We start from the raw sequence: 19,693 nt of genomic DNA, 5'->3' as shown, positions 1-19,693 counted from the left end.
TCTTCCTGACTCAAGACCCAGAACTTTATCCACAAATCAATAATCTATAAATGGCCAGCAATATTACGTTTTTCAGGCATTGTCCTTTACACTGATGGAAATTACCTTACCAGATACTCAAGAAATGCATACAAAGAAAAGACTCCTGGTCTCTAGAAAGATGCTCACTAGGAGACCCTAAAAATAATCCTTATAGAAAAAGGGGGGCTCCAGAAAGCTCTGCCTTTTCTCCCTGCCTTTGAGAAGTATCTCTGGGCACTGCCAAGTACTTTATCTTCTGAGGATACAGAAATAATGATCAACTTTTATACTTTAACTTTCTCTGTATTTGGGGGGGAGGGGGTAAGGGAGGGAATTTGCACAGAATATGGCAAGTGGAGAAGAATAGGTGAGTATATACATTCCCCAGACTGTACCTTTTTCCAAAATATTTCTGGCAATAGTTTTCCATTCCAGGAGGAATTAATATTTACTACTAACCTATCCAACTGACTAGAAGTAGAAAGGGATTATCATCTCTGGGAACGAAAACTATGAAGGTTTTATTTCTCCAGAAATGTTGTGCCTAAATGGAGCTGGGACATTAGGAAAGCAAGAAAGATATAAAGAATATTCACTTCGTGGACTGTCTAACCAAAACAACCCCAAGAATCTGGTTGGAAGTAAACTGATTGTTGAGAGGAAAATAAAACCATGGAACTGACACTAACTGCAAACCCACTGAACAATGATTGATAAATGAACCATGAGCCAAGTCATGACTCTGGGTAACCCATAAATAAAGGCTCTCCCAACCAAAGCAGAAGGGTCTGGATGAGCTTTAAGGGCCCTCACAGCTCCAAGAGGCTATGATTCTACTCTGAATTCAGTATGGCCTGTCTTTCCTCATTCATTCTCAACCAACTAGAACTAAGTCAAAAGGCCAATGATTATTTAAAATGAGTTAAACTGCTTTGACATAGGAGAGATACTCTAAATCTCATTTTTGTCAGTTTTTTTTAAAGATGTCAGCCTTTTGAAAGAATGTGTGTGTGTATTTTAAAAGAAAATTTACTGATGGAACTCAGATTCCTTAACCATGCTTTATCTTTAGGCAAAACATCTGGTTAGACCCTCTATTTATTCTAATTATTTTAAATGGCTTGAATTGGTTTCTGTTTTGACTAGTTTTCACTAGTTCCCTTATTAGATATAAAATTAATAACATCAGAAAGTTCTAGGGGAAAGTACCATAATTAAAAAGGCACCAGCTGGATAAGTTAAGCTATAATTCTGACTATGTTTATTACAGCTTCTGTCTTGTCTTGAAAATGGCTATGCCCAATAAAAAAAATTAGTTTGAAAAACCTCACTGCTTTTTTCATCTCTTTCTCTAAGAGAAGAACACCAAAGTTTTTTTCCAAAAACATGGTGTAAGACTTCAGGAAAGAAGATCATAGGTCACAAAGTCCTAGATTTTTCCTAATATTCTTGAGAGCCAAAGAAAAAAAAAACCCTCAAAACATTAAGATCACTTGAATTTCATAATTTGCAATGAATACAAATTTTCAAATGTTTTAAGGACACAGAACCTTGCTCAGGCCATAATATTTTATTGCAAATACATGAAGCTAATGTTAAAAAAGATTAGTACATATGATGGCCAAATCTGTATGCTAAAAAATGTCAAGACAAAGGAATTATTTATTTTTAAAACTCTTACCTTCTGTCTTAGAATCAATACTGTGTATTGGTTCCAAGGCAGAAGACAACAGAGATTAAGTGACTTGCCCAGGATCACCCAGCTAGGAAGTATTTGAGGCAAATATGAACCCCAAGACCTTCTGTCTCTAGGCCTGGTTCTCAGGCCACTGAGTTATCTAACAGCCCCCTAAAGGAACTATTTAAAGAGGAAAGAGGATGAGAATTATATCTCTGGCCATTGGCATGTCATTTGTCCTCTCTGAGCTTCAGTTTCCTTATCTATAATAGGAAGATAATCTCTGAAGTACAAATTTCAAAGGGTTGTTATGGAGATTACTGAAGGAAATTTAAGCAAAACAAATCTTAAAGCAGTATATATCTATCAATTACTGTTATAATAAAATCTTCTTTTCTTTTGATTTTGTTCCTAATCTTGGTCACAGGGGAAAAAATGTGTAAATAAAATGTATAACTATAGTGGCAAAATTCATATTGTTTGCTGCTGGCAAAATCCTTAGGAATAAATGGGTCTTTATAGCCTGAAAATGAACATATAATTTAGATAGAAGAGAAAGGAACCAGATTGGGGGGGGGGGGGAGGAATGCTCAGAAACTCATAAACTTAAACTATGTAAGGAGAGAAAATCCCCTGCACAAAAAGAGTAATATCCCATAAAAGACCTATCTCAATTTTAAAATACCCTTATGAAAAAAAAAAAAGTTTCCCCAGAATATAATTTGAAAAATCCCAGACTAGAAAAATTCAAGGTCACCAAACAAGAAAAAGACTGCTGTAGTTTGTCTATTTACCTATTCTGATACTGTAGTAACTTCTTCATTATAGACAACTTCAAAAAGGGTCACTTCTTTCTTCCAGAAAGAAAAAAACAATTTCAACTTTAAGAAAAGGGGCAATATTTCCAGGCAAATTTAATTGATGAGGGTCTGCAAAAGCTAAGAAGATAAGGCAGCCCTATAGCCCAGGTTTGATTAAGCAGACTACAGCTTCAGAATCCTGGTGTCTCTCTAACTGGCAAGATTTTAATAAATGGACTCTTTTCATCACCAAATTAAATTTCCTTCAAAGCTAGTCTGTACCAGACACAGAGAAATACAACAAAGTTCTCAGGTATAGATGCCTGTATGCAATAGTTCAAAAGAAAAATGGGGGGAGAAATTAGCATTCAGACAAGAGAGGGCCCTTCCCTTTCTCAGCTCCCCCCTTCAGTTTGGAACACATGCCTGTACATCAAGTTAGATCACCAGCTCTTCTCAAAGATTAGATTATTTTGTAAATTCTATGGTAATCAGGGTTAGGTTCATTAGCAACGGATTAAATAAACCCAACTTTCTATACTTAAAGAGCTCCAAATTGAGAGGCTTAATCCTTGGCACTATAGTGCACAGCTCTCAAAGGGTTTTTATCTTTTTCAGGGTTTTATGACGCCTGCCAGTTTATCTAAATAAGACCCAAAGTGCACATGAAGAACTGCAATACTATGACAGCATTTCAAAAAGATGCTAAATAGAAAGTCTGGCACATTCTTGCATACAAACACAGCAGCGAGATTTTGTTGTTCTCACAATCCCAGGGAATTTACCCCTTTTTCATTCTTCCACCAGAAAACAAGAAGATTTATTTAAAAGCCAAAAATATCTCCCTCTCTCCCCCTTACCTGGGGAAAAATAAACTCCCAATCCAGTAAATGACAAAAATGAGAAAGACACAGTTTTACTTCATTATTGGCAAAGGGTGCAATTCGACTGATCACCGAATTGGGGAAATCCAGTCTTCTTGTATGGTTTATGAAAAGTAGTTCTTGCTTGAATGCTTAATTTCCATAGCGCCTTTCTCCATGACAATCTTGGGAGGTTATGAGTGCCAACCCTGGCATCTCTATTGTACGAAGGAGGAACCTGAGAGTTGTGACTAGCCAGCCTCTGGTAACTGTCAGTGGTCACTTCCTGGCTAAACCCAGCTCTCTTTCTATTATCCCTTTCAAGAAATCATCTCCTCTGGGAAACACGTAAGAATCTTCCTTTGGATTTAACCTCTGCACTCACTGTTTTCCACTACCGAAAGAAACGCTGTTTCTTTAACTGTGTCAACTTCCTCCTAGACCAAGTCAACACCTCCGGTCACTCGTGTTCACCTCTAGGAATAACCGGCTTCGTTTTGACTATAAAGCCCTCTCTGATAAATTCTTTTTTTCCCCATGAAAAATGACACTCTAGATCGTTGTCCTCCTCCTCTCTCCCCATGTATCACGGTGGATACCCAAGTTTCCCCAAAGCTTCACCTGGCTGCCAAGCCTTCACTTAAAGAAGCCCCAACTTCTGGCCCCGCCCCCTTTCAGAGCTTCCAGCCGAACCGCAAAGTCCAGGGAGTTGCCCTCAAAAGGTTGGAGAGGGCTGGTGGTTACCCCAGCCCTGGGGAGCTCGGAAGCGGCTGGACTTGCCAATGGAGAACAAGAACGCAGTTCCAGGGAGGGCACAGGGGGACAGACTGCCCGAGAACAGCTCCCCCTACCCCTAGTCTTTCTCCTTCTCCTCTCCCTCCCCGCCCCCCAGCCACGCTCCCAAGCAGCCACGCGGAACCCCGGAGCTCCCAGCACCCGAGATTCCCCACTCCTTTCCTCTCTCTGGATAGAGCAGTAATTGCTCCGTAGGGCAACAAGATCTCCAGGTCTTTCCTCTACAGGCAGTACGGGAAAAGATCGGGGACAAGATTTCTTTTCCCACCCCACCCCCCACCCCATCGGACTTGAAGCATAAAGCACCCACCTCTGCTCCCGGCATCTCTCGAGCGCAGGGCTAGGGTGCCCCAAGAGCCGCTTACCAGGAGCCAGCCTCGGGGCTGGATGGGCGTGTTCCCCTCCTCCCTCGCGCTGGTACCTCCGGATTTCAGAGGGGAAGGGGAGAGGGAAGGGCGCAGTGGGGTGGGGCGGGTATCCAGCAACTGGACCCGGCTGCTTCCCTCCCACCCTCCCCCTTCCCTCCCGTGGGTTCGGGGTCCAGTCTGGAGCACCACGGGTCGCTGGTCTGGTGAAGTGGACGTCTCCGGTTCATTCCTGTTTTTGCAACGTGCTACAAACCCGCGTAGCCCCCAGCTCCATAATCCTAGCAGGGACACCCGTTCCGCTCCCCGCACCCTGTCCTCCTCTCCCACCTCCACACACAAAGTTTCCCAGCGAATCCAGCTCGCTCCCTCCCCCGCGTGTAACGAAAGCGGTGCTGAAGACGCAGGGTTGCTAACCAGCTCCAGAAACTGTTCTCCACACACATGCACACACATACGCCCCCCACCCCAGCCCCCACCACCAAGACCCACTAAAAATATGGCGCCCTCGAATGTCTTTACTTAATCTTATCAAGGATCCCAAAATGCGTGCCTTCAACCCCTCTAGTTCCCACAGAACGCGGGGCGCGAAATTTCAGCTCCGACAGAAGGGAAAAGGGATATGAGAAGAGAAGACAGAAGGGAGTAGAGTCTCCTTGATAAAGGCTCTCGGTTTAAACCTAAGGCAAAATGAGCAAATGGCACTTAATCCATGTCCTTTCCCTGGCTCTCAACCCCTCGGCTTTGCCCAGTTTCTTTAGCCGCCAGAAATTTGTTAGTGTCGAAATTACTAAGTAAAAACGCGAATGAAAGTGAGGCGATTAACCTGCCCTTAAGCTTTCAAGCCTCGAATCCAGGGAAAGGTCGGTGAGATTAAGACGGATATATTCTGTATCTGATGCGGCTGCTAGCTGGCTACTTGTTTGCAAAGTAGCGCTGGAGTGGGGATGGGTTGTGCTGGAATGAAGCTGATCAACCAGCTCGAACTCTCCCTGGCTTTAGCCGGCCGGCAGCGGGAGTCGCAGGGAACTGGAAACCCAAAGGGGTCATTCATGCCTCAGGGGCTGCTTTAAAGCCCAATCACCGGAAACCAACCCAGGAACTGAGAAGACCCTCCGCTGCAAGCAGTTCCGAGCCCGCTCCCAAGTACCGGGCTCTGAAGAGATCTGCAACTGCAAACCATGGACTCTAGGTTGAGTGCAATGAAGCATGCATATGCAAAAGACAGGTGCATTATTTTCATTTTTTAAATCCTTTTTATTTCTGAAAAAAAAATAGCTTTCCCAAAACAGGGAGCTTGGGTAGCTTTGAATTTTATTTCTGCATTGGCATCACTCACAAGATAGGGAGAGGGTGGGGAGCAAGAGAAAAATATCCAGATTTTCTTCTTTGCAAGGGGAGGGGGGGAAAAGACACGAGAAATTTCATGCAACGTGCATGCATCTGGAGGAAGAGGAAAACCCGAATGACCCGTGTGCCTTACCGGGGGATGCGCTTAATGTTTCATTGCAGAGCGCCTGCCTGTGTGTGTGCACTTGGCGTGCCCCCCGGTGCGCCTGCAGTTCGCTCTGCTCCTGCAGCCGCTGCTGCCGCCGCCGCCGCCGCTGGCTCCAAGCACCGAACAACAGCCGAGAGGGAGAGAGAGCGCGAGCGCGAGCGGGAGGAGAGGAGAGGAGAGGAGCGCGAGCCCGGAGCCCCCAGCACCGGGAGAGCAGGAAGCGCGTCATCATTCTGGGACGGCTCGGCCTTTTTTTTTCCCCTTCTCCATCCCAAACTGCGCCGGGTTCCCCCACCCCGAAGCTCTGCTGGGGGCTTGGCGCTATGCTGTCCCCATGGCCATGCCAGGAACACCGGCTTCGCCCTTGCGGAGGCCGCTGCCGAGACGGGAATTCTTGAGGCGAGGCGAGGCGAGGCGAGGCCGGGGAAGGAGCTGTCCCTGCTACGGTCGCGCTAACCCCCCCACCCCCACCCCGCGGGGTGAACTGAGTGACCCCCCCCCCCCAGCCTCCCCAGCAAATCCCCTGCAGCCCGGTGTTACTTATTCTATTAAAATTGTTTAAGGCAGTGGTAGAGGGAGCAGAAGACAGTTTAGAGAGGGAACTTTTCTCTACGGGAAAGAGTCCAGTCAGCTTCTGCACGTGGACGACTATTGGAAATCTGGAACGTGTGACCAGTTACAGATGTTCGGCCATCCCCCTCAGTGACCTGCCCAGCTCTGGGCTTTTTTTTTTTCCCCCAACCTGCCGGATAGAATCCTAGACTTGGAGCCTTAGAAGAACAAGGTTCAAATCCGCGTGGACAAGTCAGTGGAACTGCTGTCTTCTTCAGTTTTCTCACCTGTAAAAAGATAGAGCTTTGGAAGACCAGGGTTCAAATCCACTCTCAAGCACTGCCTGTGTGACCTCTAGGCAAGTCACTGAAATCTCTGCTTCCAATTTTTTCATCTATAAATTGGGGAATAATATTTCCCACAGCCAAAGGGTTATTGTGAGGATGAGATGATATCTGTAAAGGGATACCTAAATGTTAGTTTAAATTGTTGTTATTCAATCCAATTCAAACAGAAAACTGCTGATTGGTCCGAAGTTATTCAATAAACATTTATTAAGGGCCCACTATGTGGCCGGTACTGTATTAAGTTCTGCAGATACAAAGAAAGGGCCTCGTGGAGTTCATTCACTACCAGAAACAACATGCAAAATAAAGAAAACTACAAATAAACTATGCAAGTTAAAGAGGAAATAACATAGGGAAGACACTAGAATTAAAAGAGTTTGTGAAAGGCTTCCTATAGAGGGTAGGATTTTAGCTGGAGTTGAAGAATCCAATAGATGGCCATGAAGTGGGAGAACATTCCAAGCATTAGGGGCAACCAGAGAAAATATCTGTAGTGGAGTTATAGTGTCTTGTTCCAAGAACAGCAAGGAGAGGAGTCACTGGATTGGGGGTGCCTGTAAGGTATATGAAAACTTGAAAGGTAAAGGGAGTAGGTTATGAAATACTTTGAATGCTAAACAGGATTTTATATTTGTTCTTGGGTGTGATAGAAAGCTACTGAGATAGAGTTGGTGGTAGAAGGGTTAAGTAGTCAAGTCTGCCTTTTAAGACCAAAAAAATAAAAAAAGAAATGAAGCAGAGGAAAGTTAGGTGACTGACCCAAAGACAGAGCTAATGAGAGTTTGAGGCAGAATATGAACTGGAGATTTTCTGATTCCAATTCCTGTATTCCATTCACTACATCAGCTAGATGCCAGGAAACTGAGCTTTGTAGAGAATGCTTAGAATTGATAACAGAGAAGGGGACTCCCTCACATACTCTAAAAGGGTAAGAGAAAACTATTGCAGATTTTTAAGATTTTTCTCTTTCCTCATCTAATAATAGGTAGTTTTGATAGAACACTGTAAGGAATGCAAATGATTTCAGATGATATCCCTTGAGAAAGCCATTGACTTTCCTTGGAAAAGCCAGTTGTGGGTTTAGCATTTTGGTTGCTCTATTTCAAAAGGATATTAGGGTGGACCTCTCTAAAGTCTGAAGAAGTAAACCATCTTTTTTTTTTTCTGTCCTCCCAAGTGAAACAAATTCCTATCAGGTTAAAATTGTGTCCAGAAATATAACATTGATGGTTGCAATCATCTGAAAAGTGAGTAACTTTTATTAGATGACTTTCTTGAAAAAATCCCAGATGGGTATTATATAAGACTGGGTGGAATATTTTATTTCCTAAAAGGGTATTCAGATTTCCTCTTCTCCCAATCTGATAAAACTGGTTTAATTAAAAGACCCAAAACTCTATAACAATCTCTGAATGTACTTACTGCAGAACACTAATTTTAACAGAAAAAGGCAAGGTGTGTGAATGGATTATTTAAGCTGTTCCATAAGATTCCCTAAAAGAGTGGACTGTCAGCAAAAAAGTTCTTGGTTGGTTCACTTCTCTGCCTCCATTTTAACTTTTGCTGGGTTAACAGTGTAATTGATGGTGGCACCATGCCTAGAACATCAAGGTTTAGGGAAACTCTTTATTGACTTTAGTAAGAAAATAGTAGTCTTATTTAACTGGTATCTTCTAGGTCAGTGGTGGTGAATATATTGCACAGGTGCCAAAGATGGCACACAGAGCACTCTCTATGGACAAGTGACTGCTCTTCCCCTCTCTTCACCAGAGTTCATCACTAGAAATGTTTCACATCTCTCACCCCTCTACCCAGCAGTCCAATAGGACCACATAGCGGGGGGGGGGGAGGGGGGGGTGTTAAGTTGGGCAGCTCACAGCAGCAGAGCTGGAAGGGAGCAGAGCACTCAGGCCACTCCCCTCCTCCTCTCTACACTTGCTGAGGATATTTCTTACTTTACCTGACCTTCCATCAAGCAGACCAATGGGAGGGTTTCCTCCATCCCCAGTGTAGGATAAGGGGTAAGGGGCAGGGTGTGCCTGGCACTGGAGGGGGCAGGGCCCAGCACTCTGTCTCTAAAAGGTTTGCCATCACTGTTCTAGGTTTCTATAGATGCCCTAGTAAAATAAAGCCAATCTCTTACTTGATGAAAACAGGAGAGGAACCTTTTTCATTTGCTGTATATACTTTACTGAGACTGGGTTTAAGATTTTACTACTTCCTAATCTCTTTCATCTTTAGTTTCCCTAATATAAAATGAGGAAGTTAGACTGTATTACCTCTGACTAATCATTGAGGTTGGGGATGGGGGAGGAAATAGTACCACAAAATACAGTATTGAGATTTCAAGCTGGATTAGACCTTTAGAGTCCAAATCTCTTGTTTTATGAATGAGGAAAATGAGGCAGACAAAAAGATTTGCTTCTCAAGTCACATAGCTAGTGTTGGAGACAGAATGTGAATTCAGGTCTTAATTAATTTTAATACCAGAACTCTCTTGCACTGCACCCCTACCTCCCTCATACACAATTAATCTGAGGTAGCATTTGAACTTAAAGTCTTCCTGCCTTGAAGTCTAGGACTATCTACTCTGCCACCTAGCTGTGTCAAATGTCATGAGCAGGCAGTAAGATATATAGTTGAACATGTGACAGAAGCCCAATTTTCCCCTCTTCACCATAGGACTATTGCTGGAAGAAATTAGGATAGGCTAAGGACAGAGAGGAATTCTCCAGGGATGTATGTAGCTTGGGAGCATGGAGAAGCCCTCCACATACTACCTTCCTATTGTATTACTTGTATTCTTGCTACACAGATGCTTACTTGAAGTTTGGGGTTTTTTTTTTTAATATATTGGAATTTGCACTCTAAATTTTGGTCCGCTGGGGCAAAGCCCAATCCTACTTACACATCTAGTTCTGAGGTCTCATTAAGCCCCAACTCCTATGATTCCTAGGATTCAAGTGCACCTAAAATATTCTTTTTCTTTCTACCATATAGGCTTTTGCTTAAAATCTTTCAGTAGTTTAGTCAACAGATACCTTTATTTATATCACAAGTTTCAGGGATTTTGAATAAGTGCCCTACATTACCTGCAAAATAGCACTACCTGCCTCATCCTTTTCTAATACCACCAGTTGAACTTGTAATTCTGGCATTCATTGACTAGGGTATATTTTGCATTCCAACTATATGCAAGGGATTATACTATATATTATACTAGATTGTTAGGCAAAGAAATATTTGCCAGGGAATAAAATTTGCCAATAAACAAATATATTTTCTTCTTCTATTAGTATATAAATTCATATGGGACTAATATAATATTATATATATGTATATAATATTACTATAAAGTATTCATTGTTGTGAACACAACAGCTATAGTTCATTAGTCAAATAGCATCATATTATAAAATTGATGTTTATAATTTATATCTTAGTTCACAAAAATGCTTTTAGTGGGAAAGGTACAGTAACAGGAAGCCATCTTCCTTCTGAACTCAGTTTAATTTAGCTAAGCAGGCACCTTAAAGTAACTGCCAACCAGCTGCCTGCTGAAATTGCCTGTCCTGGCTAAAAAGCTGAGTTTCTTTGTGAAATGAAATGAAATGAAAACTCTCTAACATTGAAAGATGGTCCATAAGGAGAGGAAGGTGGAAATTAGTGCAATGGAGGTGTGGTTTGAAAATGGCAGCCAAATCCAACCAAAAGGGAAAGGGGTTAAGTGTCTTAATATCTATCTCATTTGTTTAGTTATATCTACTTTGTTGCCTGAAATCAAACATCATTTTGCCCTCTCTTCCTCACCCTCCCCTCTAAAGATGTTACTTGGAATGAGTCAACTCAAGAGCCCAGCATCTAAATGCCTCCTCCATCACTAAGTAGACTACATGATCTTTAGTTCTAAATCTTATGATCTTAAGACAAAATTACCTTGATCAAGTCATTTCAGTTCATTGTTTCTCATTTTCTCCACCACTTTTGTCATGACTTCAAAATTATTTCTAGCTCCTTTGGAGAAGCTAACTCTAGCCATATATTCACCCATTTATGTGTTTCAGAACAGTTCTTCTGATTGAAATGAAATTGATTTCACCAGTTGCAACTGCTTTGAAATTGAGAATCTTCCTTCTACAGGCCTGGAAGACCTAGTTATTTCCTGAGATAGAATCAGCCACTAGCAATCACCATCTATGATGGCTGTGCTACAAGGTTCATTATAGACCAGTAGAAAATCTGACTCCTTTTAACAAGATAACAGTCATAGGCTTTGTCTCCACCCAGACAGAGGTTAAACATGGTGACATTTTATCTATGGTAACTACCAGTATTCCCAAGAGAACAAACTGATTCCTTCTCAGCTATTGTACCCCAGTCAGATTCTCAGAGATTGAATATAAACACACTTCATGTGATCAAGGAGTACAGCATCTGGATGATTCAAGGAAATAGCCTTGCAGTTACTGTAATACATCTCAAGCAGAAACATAGTTTTTTAGCAGGCCACCAACTGTAATTACAAAATCAGACACTATCCTTTGGTGCCAGAAAGCCAGCTGCCAGGAGAGTCTCAAAGGCCTCTGGAGAACTGCAACATTTCTATTAACCTCTTTGAAATCATGCCTGCCTTTGTATGTTTCTGGATTCATTTTTGTCCTTGTTTCCTACCTAAGCAAATTCAACTGGATACAAATTTAACTGTGTACATTCATAGTAAACATTTGGGGGGAGGATAGTTTTTCCTTGCATCTCATTTTGTGTTATCTTAAATATCTTCTCAAGATTCTTTGATGTGATGACACACCATAAACAATTAATACTTTTTCTCCATTACAAAATGGCTTTTATTTAATGAGAATGAGAATTTCTGTAAATTTTTATGTGGTAGCAGAAAAACCTGAACCAGAAATAGAAATTATGCTTCTATTCTAGTTGGATATCTTTGCTTTGCCATTTCTCTTCTAATTACAAAATCCAAGAAGAGATATTAACGTATATGCCTTTGAAGCACTGAATATAGACTACAGTTTTTTTTTTTTGGGGGGGGGGGTTGTCAGTTAAGAGTAATTCAAAAGGAAAGCCAAAGCTATTGTCTATTATTTTGAGGACTGAAGTGAATAAGTCATCTTTCAACCTTTAGTAGAAAGAGAGAGTTGGGCCCCCTCTGCGAAATAGAGACAGACTAAGTTATCTTGCTTTTTTAAAAAGCAGGAGCAGAATAGAACTGAAATTTTGTATTCAATGCATAGCAGATATTTGACATGTCAGAAAAATGACATCCTTTGGTTCTCCTTAAGTGGAAGGACAAATCATCTGATATTTTTACTTTGTTAAAATGGCTTGTAGATATAGACACAAGTACATAAATGATTCAGATGGTTCCTTAAATAGAAAAAGTTCTAAAATCAAGTATAGCTATTTTGTCAAACTGAGAATATCCTACTAAGAGATCATTTTTCTTTTGCTATAGTATATGTGTGTTTGTATTCGTGAGAGGAAGCATGGCTTAGTAAATAAAAGACTGGCTTTGGAACCTAGAAGCTCTGACACATATTGGTTCTGTGACTCTGGGCCAGTCATTTAACTTCTCAGTGCTCTAGACCAAAAGAATGAAACACATAGCTCCCAGCTACACTCCCTAGTGCTCTGAACTAGACTAAAATGTAATTGGGAAATACTTAATAAAAAAAGTAGAAATACAATAAAACATAGATAACATTACATTTTTAAAACTAAGTTATTATGTGGCCTGCAGGGATCTTTATGTACAGATTAATGGCCTCTGCCTCTATTTGAGTTTGACACCAGTGGTATAGAGAATTCACTAATACTGGAAGTTAAAAATGAGTCTGTCAGTGGAGGGGGTTTCCCATACTGCTGAAATTACAGATCCAGGCCAAGAAAACACACACATACTTAGACTTTAAGATAAGGTAAATACACTCTTAAACAATGCAGATCATAATCCATCCACACCTACCTTATCCTGTGTTATTGTTGTGCTGTGTCCCTACTTAAGTCTTCCAGAAAGAAAGTAATCTAACCAAAACATGATGTCTATCTATCTATCTATCTAATTATAATACCATGAAGGATTTTTAAAATATCTTTTTATATTTCTTGAATCCAAATCAAGTGGCTAAAATTTATTATTAATTTTATGAAAGATTGATATTTCTATCTTGATGACTGAAACTGGTTGGGTAAAGGCTGTGCCTTTGCTCCTTTTCCTCATAGCCTTAAACATGGGAAGCTCTCCATCTTTAAACCTTAACTTTACTCTGCCATTGACAGTCATGTGACTCAGCAGATGAAGTATTTTGCTTGGAATCTGGAAGACCTGAGGTCTAAATCCTCCCATAGCTCTGAGACTGAGAAAGTCACTTAACCTCTCTCAGCCTCAGACCCCACAATTATAAAATAAAGAGAGATTGGGCTTACTGACCCATTATATACAGCAACAGAAATATTGTTTGAAGAATGATTTGTATGTGTTCATCTCAGAGAAAGAACTCATAAATAGAAATAAGTAAAACATCGTCTTTTATACATATATATCTTTTTTTGTCAAATGATGCCTTATTATGGGGTTGGGGGTAGAGAAGGGAGGGAGTTAACTGGGCATTATAATGTAATAAGTTTTTAAAATAAATTAAAAGGGGTTGGGCTTATTGACCCCCAGTCCCTTCTAGCTCTAAATCTGTAATTTGATGATTCTTTGAAGCTATCACTCTATATTTCTTTTCCTGTGGCTTCCCTGGTAGTACTCTTTCTTTTGGTTCTCTTTCTGCCTTCTCACCCCTACTTGGTCTTCACTGGCTCATCATTCGTTTCCTATACTTAACTATGAATATACCCAAAGTTCTTGCCAGTGCCCTCTTGTCTTCTTTTCCTACTTTCTTTCCTTTTGTCTTCATTCATTCCCAATAATTCAGTTATCATATTTATCCAACTTACTCCAAGATCTATGAATCCCAGGGCACATGCAGCCCTCATCTGTCTCCTGAACTCCAGCTGCCCACTGGTCATCATCTGGTTGCTCTGTGGGGCACCTCAAACTCAACATATCCATAACATATCCCTCATCTAATCCTATCTTTTTTCCCCCTAAAACTTCTTCTTTTGTTGAAGACACCAATATCATTCCAGTCAACTAGATATATAACTTTGAAGTCTTTTTTCTACTTTCCTCTCTACCTTACCTACTATATCTATTAATTGCCAAGTCTCATCTATTTCTACTTCCACTACATCTGTCACATCAACCCACTTTTCTCCACTCAGACAGGCAGTCATTACTTCATAGCTGAACTATTGTAATAGCCCATTAATTGGTCTCCTTGGCTCTAGATTTTCTTTTCTAATCCATGTTCCAAACAACTGCCAAAATTATCTTCTAAAAGCAAAGTTCTGACAATGACTTCCTGGATCAAAGACTTTCAAAAGCAAGTAGTTGCTTTAAAAATGCTAGTTGACTGATTACGGCAATGATAAAAATACAAGTTCCTAAGTCCATCGTTTAAGACCTTCTACAATTTGGCCAACCAACCTTTCAAACCTTATTCTGTTTAAATACAATTCTAACCACACTGAACTATTTGCTGTTTCCTGATGTCAACTTTCTATCTTCTGCCTCTGTGCATTTGACATACTATCCTGCATCCTTATTTGTTCCTTCTTTTCCCTCTTTGAGAACTCAATGTCCTTCAGTGCTCACCTTAGATACCACCTCCTCCATAAATCTTTCTCTGATTCCCCCCAACTATTAGCAATCTCTCCTCCTTCCAGTTGCTAAAGCTATCTTTCATTTCCTTTGACCCTTTCATTAACCACCCTGAATTAAAGTGTATTTATCTTTGTGGGATCTCCCAATAGAAAGTAAATTCCTTGAGAACAGGCTCTACTTCTATTCTGTCTTTCATTTGCTCAGCACCTATCATGACAGATAGTTCTTAGCATACAATAGGTACTTAAATAATTTGTTGAAATTAAATTACCAAGGGGATTCCTTATAAAGGTATAATATGTTGCTGAGAGTCATAGTACTACAAATAATTTTATTTTATAAGAGCATCATAGTCCCTAAGAAATGGAAAACACCTTAGATGTCATCTGGTATACCCACCTCATTTTGCAGATAAGGAAAATCATATTCCCTTAGAACTGGAAGAGTCTTTAAAGGTTATCTTATGTATCTCCCTCATTTTAAAGATAGGGAAAATGAAGTACAGAAATGGGAAGTTATTTGAGTATGGCCAAATAATACTTTGTAAAGAGCGAAAAATGTGCAAAATCAGACATAACACTTGTAAAGAATGTTAAATAGTCAAGTTAGAGAAATGATAAAATAGCAATGAAGCACAGTGGGAAGAAAAAAGAATGAAGGGAATAAAGTTTCTACATGGGAAATTTTGAAGAACTCAACATCATTTTAGAAATGTTTCCCAAATGATTTGAAATGAATATAAAGTCTTATCTTAAACTCAATTTGAATATATTTTCCGACCCAGGAATAGAAGTAATATGGTAACATTTTATTTGCCCTGAAAGATTGCTTGGAGGTGGAGGGAAGCCATTTTTATGTATATTTTAATTAATTACCAAGCATGTGTTTATATTTAAATAATTCAGTTAGTTTGTGATCTGAATCATGTAAGTACTCCACCCAGCAATGGAAAGCAGAGATGATCCTTCTCATCCAATAGGACTTTTATCTACACACTCCAGTAAATCTTCTATAAGAGGGTTTTGTGATAGACTAGAGACCTTTTTTTAAACTCAATATTACTTAGGAACCTTTGCAGTACATGAGTTGTTCATATCACCAGAAGACTGGCCTATCTTCATTCCTGATTAAACATCTCTTTTGCCTAATCCATTGTTTAAACATGCTGCAGACTATTTATATCCACCATACCTCTGTTTCCCTTTGAATGATTTCTTTTGATTCCTCAGTGATTATGGCATTCCATGATTTTTGGCTATATAGGGCTGCCAAGAAGAACATTAATATTAACAAGATGGGATTTTGTTTAAAGGAGATATATAAGTCCACTGAAGGTACAGACTAATTTCTCAAATTCCCTCTCTTTTGCTTCCTGAATTCTGGATGCAATTGATTGTCTTATATCTGACCAAAAAAACCACAGTGATGGACTAGCTCTTTAGTTATGCATGTGACCAATATCCTAGTCTAGACAATAGACATTCTTCATCTATTTAGTTTTTCTGATGTACTTTTGGGCCAAAACTTTTTCAGTTATTTTGGATTCCACTGAGGAGCATCTGCAATGAAGCATGACTTAAGATAATATAGACAATGTCATTGACAAACAGTAATGTTTGGAGAATCTTTCCAGAAATAGGGAATCTCTTCTATTTAGGTTCTATATAGAACATTCTCTATGATATTGGTTGGTAGGAATGTCCCCTGGGTATTAGATATCAGAGGATCTTCAAGTAAAGATATCTCCTTTATTGTTTCTGCAGCACATGCTATGAGGTGACTATCTCAATGCCCATTTATATTGACAGACGGGATTTTCCAAAGCATTGCTACTATGTTCTCCCAGAGTTGTAAGGATTGGGTGGGGAGAAGGGAGAGGTCAGGGACTCTAGAACTATAGCACATGAGCCCCCACTGGTGTGATTCCCACCATGCTTATCAATAATATCAGTTGAACAGCCTTAGCCTTAGAACTCTTACTACAGTAGTATAATTTGTACAAAACATCTCCCTAAAAGTCTTGGACAGATTCTCCATATAGTAAATACAGAGTCCAGAGGAAAATTAGCTCAAATTTAGAGTACACTTATGGCAAAGGGGAAACTTAGATTTCCTACAAGTCCTTTTCCTAGTGTCCTAAAGATTTAATCTTTATATATGATTGACTTTTAGTTCTTTATAGAGCCTTGAATCTTCATCCATTCTGTCCTCTCATAATTCACATATTGCCATCATCCATCCCGGGGATACTGCCAGGAGGATAATGGAAATATGAAAAGTTCAAAATCCTTCAGACTTTTTGCAGTTTAAACTTATCCTCCAAATGAGGTAGGGACAGGGAGTAAGGGGAAGAGTAACAGGCAGGCTAGTGCTCCATTCCTCTACCCCCATCAATTCTTTCTCAAAGGCACAGTTGAAACATTCTCTTTGCTGCCAGACACGAGAATCCCTCAGTTTCAATTAGCTCAATGGTTTTATTCAGGTCTCCAGAAAGAATGAGAATATTACTCATCCATTTGGAACAAATGTCTTGAGGGCTTATGTAGTACTTAAGGCAATGTCTGGCACATAGTAGGTGCTTGAAAGATGTTTGTTGAATAAAAAAATGAAGGGTATTCATGTCTTGTTCATACCTAGTAAACATTTGAATGTGTTCTTACCTGGGTGGAATGAGTTCCATTCCACCATTATTCATCTTTCAAAAATCTATGATCTTAACACGGGAGACACATTATTGGAGGAAATATATGACTGGTTATTAAAAATATGTACTAAATGCAGCATATTGTGCTGAGTGCCATGTGGTAATCTTCATGAGTAAGGCAAAAATTCTCATACTAGAAAAAGAAAGCTACTAGAGAAAAACCTCTTTTGTGTATTGTTATCCCTTCATTGGAATGTAAGCTCTTTAAAAGTAGGTACTATTTGTTTATCTGTGTATTTGTTTCACCTCTATACCCTCTGGTGCCCATGCCAGGACCTGTGCTTTTGTAATCAAGTCAACTCTTTAGAAAGTTTAATGACAACAATAAACAGAATAGGTTAGAGAGGAGAAAAAGAAAGTAGGAAGAATAATTAAGAGATCATTGTCATACTCCATATCAGAAATGATGAAGACCTGAACTTGGGTGGTTTAACTGGGAATAGAAATGACTGATTGATCAATGTTTTATGTATTTCAGAAATATAATTGTCAGATCTTGAAGACAAATTGGATATGAGGAGAATGGAAGAGGGAGTAGTCAAGGATGAGATTTTGAGTCTGATGACAAGGTTGTTATGCCATCATCAGAAAAAGGATGTTGGAGAGAAAAAAATGTTTTGAGAGATAGATAATGCCTGACTTTAGGCTTTTTGAATTTGGATATTAATGGTTTAATGGATAATACTTATATTAATGGAATATACAAGTGGAGATATCCTATAGACAATTGTGCTAGGGGCATGGGAAAGAGATTGTTTATATTAGAAATTTTATTATTGAAAATTAGAGTATTCCTGAAAGTGAAATCCTTTGAGTATTTTAATTAATTAATTAATATTCCAAAACAACAAAGCTTCTCCTGGGAAGAACTTGGTATTCTCTAGCCAGTTTAGCATTTTTCTATTTATCAGTAGTTGAAGTGTCTTAAGTCCTTGATGTATTTGACATTTCAAAAAAGTCATATTTCCTACTTATTTTTTTCTTCTTTTAGACAGAAAAAATATTGATGGAACATGTGAGAAGTCTATTGCTTACTCTCATTCTTACCACATGACTGGTCCACCTTCTTCTCCAGTCATATATCTCTCTGATGATTCTTTGCAATATTTCTTGTTATTCTTGGCTACTCAGTTTCCTCTTGCTCACCATATCCCTTGTTTACCTTTTAGGTGAGCTGCATTTTCAACACTACAGATACTGTGGTATTCTATGGTTCAGAGCCATATAGTATCCCCCAAAGGATATTGTAAAAAAAATGGTTCTTGGCTTGATATTGTCATATAAAAAATGCTAAATTGACTAAATTGTCAAATGACCTCTCAACTTCTAAACCAATCTGCTTTAATTTTGCTTAATGGAGTATTCATAATCATAGTTCCAAAGAAAACAACCAGATCATCAACACAAGTCCACAGATCATATTACAGCATAGCCAGTACTTTTGATTTGTCTTCACCATCAGTACCAATTTTCACAGTTAAATCAATTTCACTGTGGATCAGGAAGACAGCCAAATAAACAAATTGACCACTCAGCCTCTTTCTTTTTATCTCTAGACATGAAACAATAAGGTGACCATAAATGGGAGGTGAAAAAACAATAAGATGTGAGATCATTAGTGAATGGCTATAAGCTACCACCTTGGTCCTTCCTAAACAACTTTTTATGCTGTACCAATCTTATTCACACAATGAAACATGGAAGAATTAGCTCTAGTCACTGGTGTAAAGCTTAATATGTATAAATTCCTGTACTAGCCTGGAAGCATCACTTAAGCTCCCAGGTACCAAAAATCACCTCAGAGTACTTGAGCACTGGGAAGACAGAAGCCAGTCCTGTTAGACAGGTTTATGAAATAGTTTTCCTTCTTTTATGATTTCTTCTACATCTGTCCCTTCCTTCCCATTTCTAGCAGCATTGCCTTAGTCCAGCTCTCATCTTCTAATGCTTAGATTATTGAGATGGTATCCTAGCTGGCCCCCTAACAATCTCTAATTCAATCTAAACTACACTAGTTATTCATCCTAAAATACCAGTTAATTACTCTCATTTAAGGAAGCAGCACTGTTACAGTGGGAAGCATGCTGGAATAAGAGGACCTAGGTTCAAATCCTGGCTCTGCTACTAACTACTTTATATATAGTAAGTGTGACTTTGGACCAGTTAATTGTCCTGGGTCTTGGTTTTCTCAACTGTAAATTGAGAGGTTGAAATAGATGGTTTATTGGTTCTCTTCTACCTCTATATCTATGACATTATGATCCTGTTTTCCTGATTGAAAATTTTTAATGGGTTTCTATTACATATAGTAGAAAGTCTAAATTTTTTACATTGCCATTCA

The 19,693-nt window shown here is 39.5% G+C and overlaps 1 protein-coding gene across 14 annotated transcripts in view; it reads right to left on the bottom strand.

Annotated features, from left to right (window-relative positions):
• Positions 1-6,145, bottom strand: part of TLN2 (talin 2) — a 596,702-nt gene extending 590,557 nt beyond the window's left edge. For 6 of the 14 annotated variants that reach the window (XM_056808077.1, XM_056808019.1, XM_056808054.1 and 3 more), the window contains exon 1: positions 6,006-6,145. The gene's annotated coding sequence lies outside the window, so the exon portion shown is untranslated. Of the gene's footprint in view, positions 1-3,359; positions 4,338-4,467; positions 4,877-6,005 lie in introns of those variants that run through there. The other 8 variants (XM_056808060.1, XM_056808064.1, XM_007479527.3 and 5 more) reach the window with 4 other exon arrangements.
• Between the last annotated feature and the right edge of the window lie 13,548 nt (positions 6,146-19,693).

This window comes from Monodelphis domestica, chromosome 1 (genome assembly GCF_027887165.1).
Source record: "Monodelphis domestica isolate mMonDom1 chromosome 1, mMonDom1.pri, whole genome shotgun sequence".
In the NCBI taxonomy this organism is placed as follows: domain Eukaryota; kingdom Metazoa; phylum Chordata; class Mammalia; order Didelphimorphia; family Didelphidae; genus Monodelphis; species Monodelphis domestica.
This window is presented reverse-complemented; position numbering and strand designations above follow the sequence as displayed.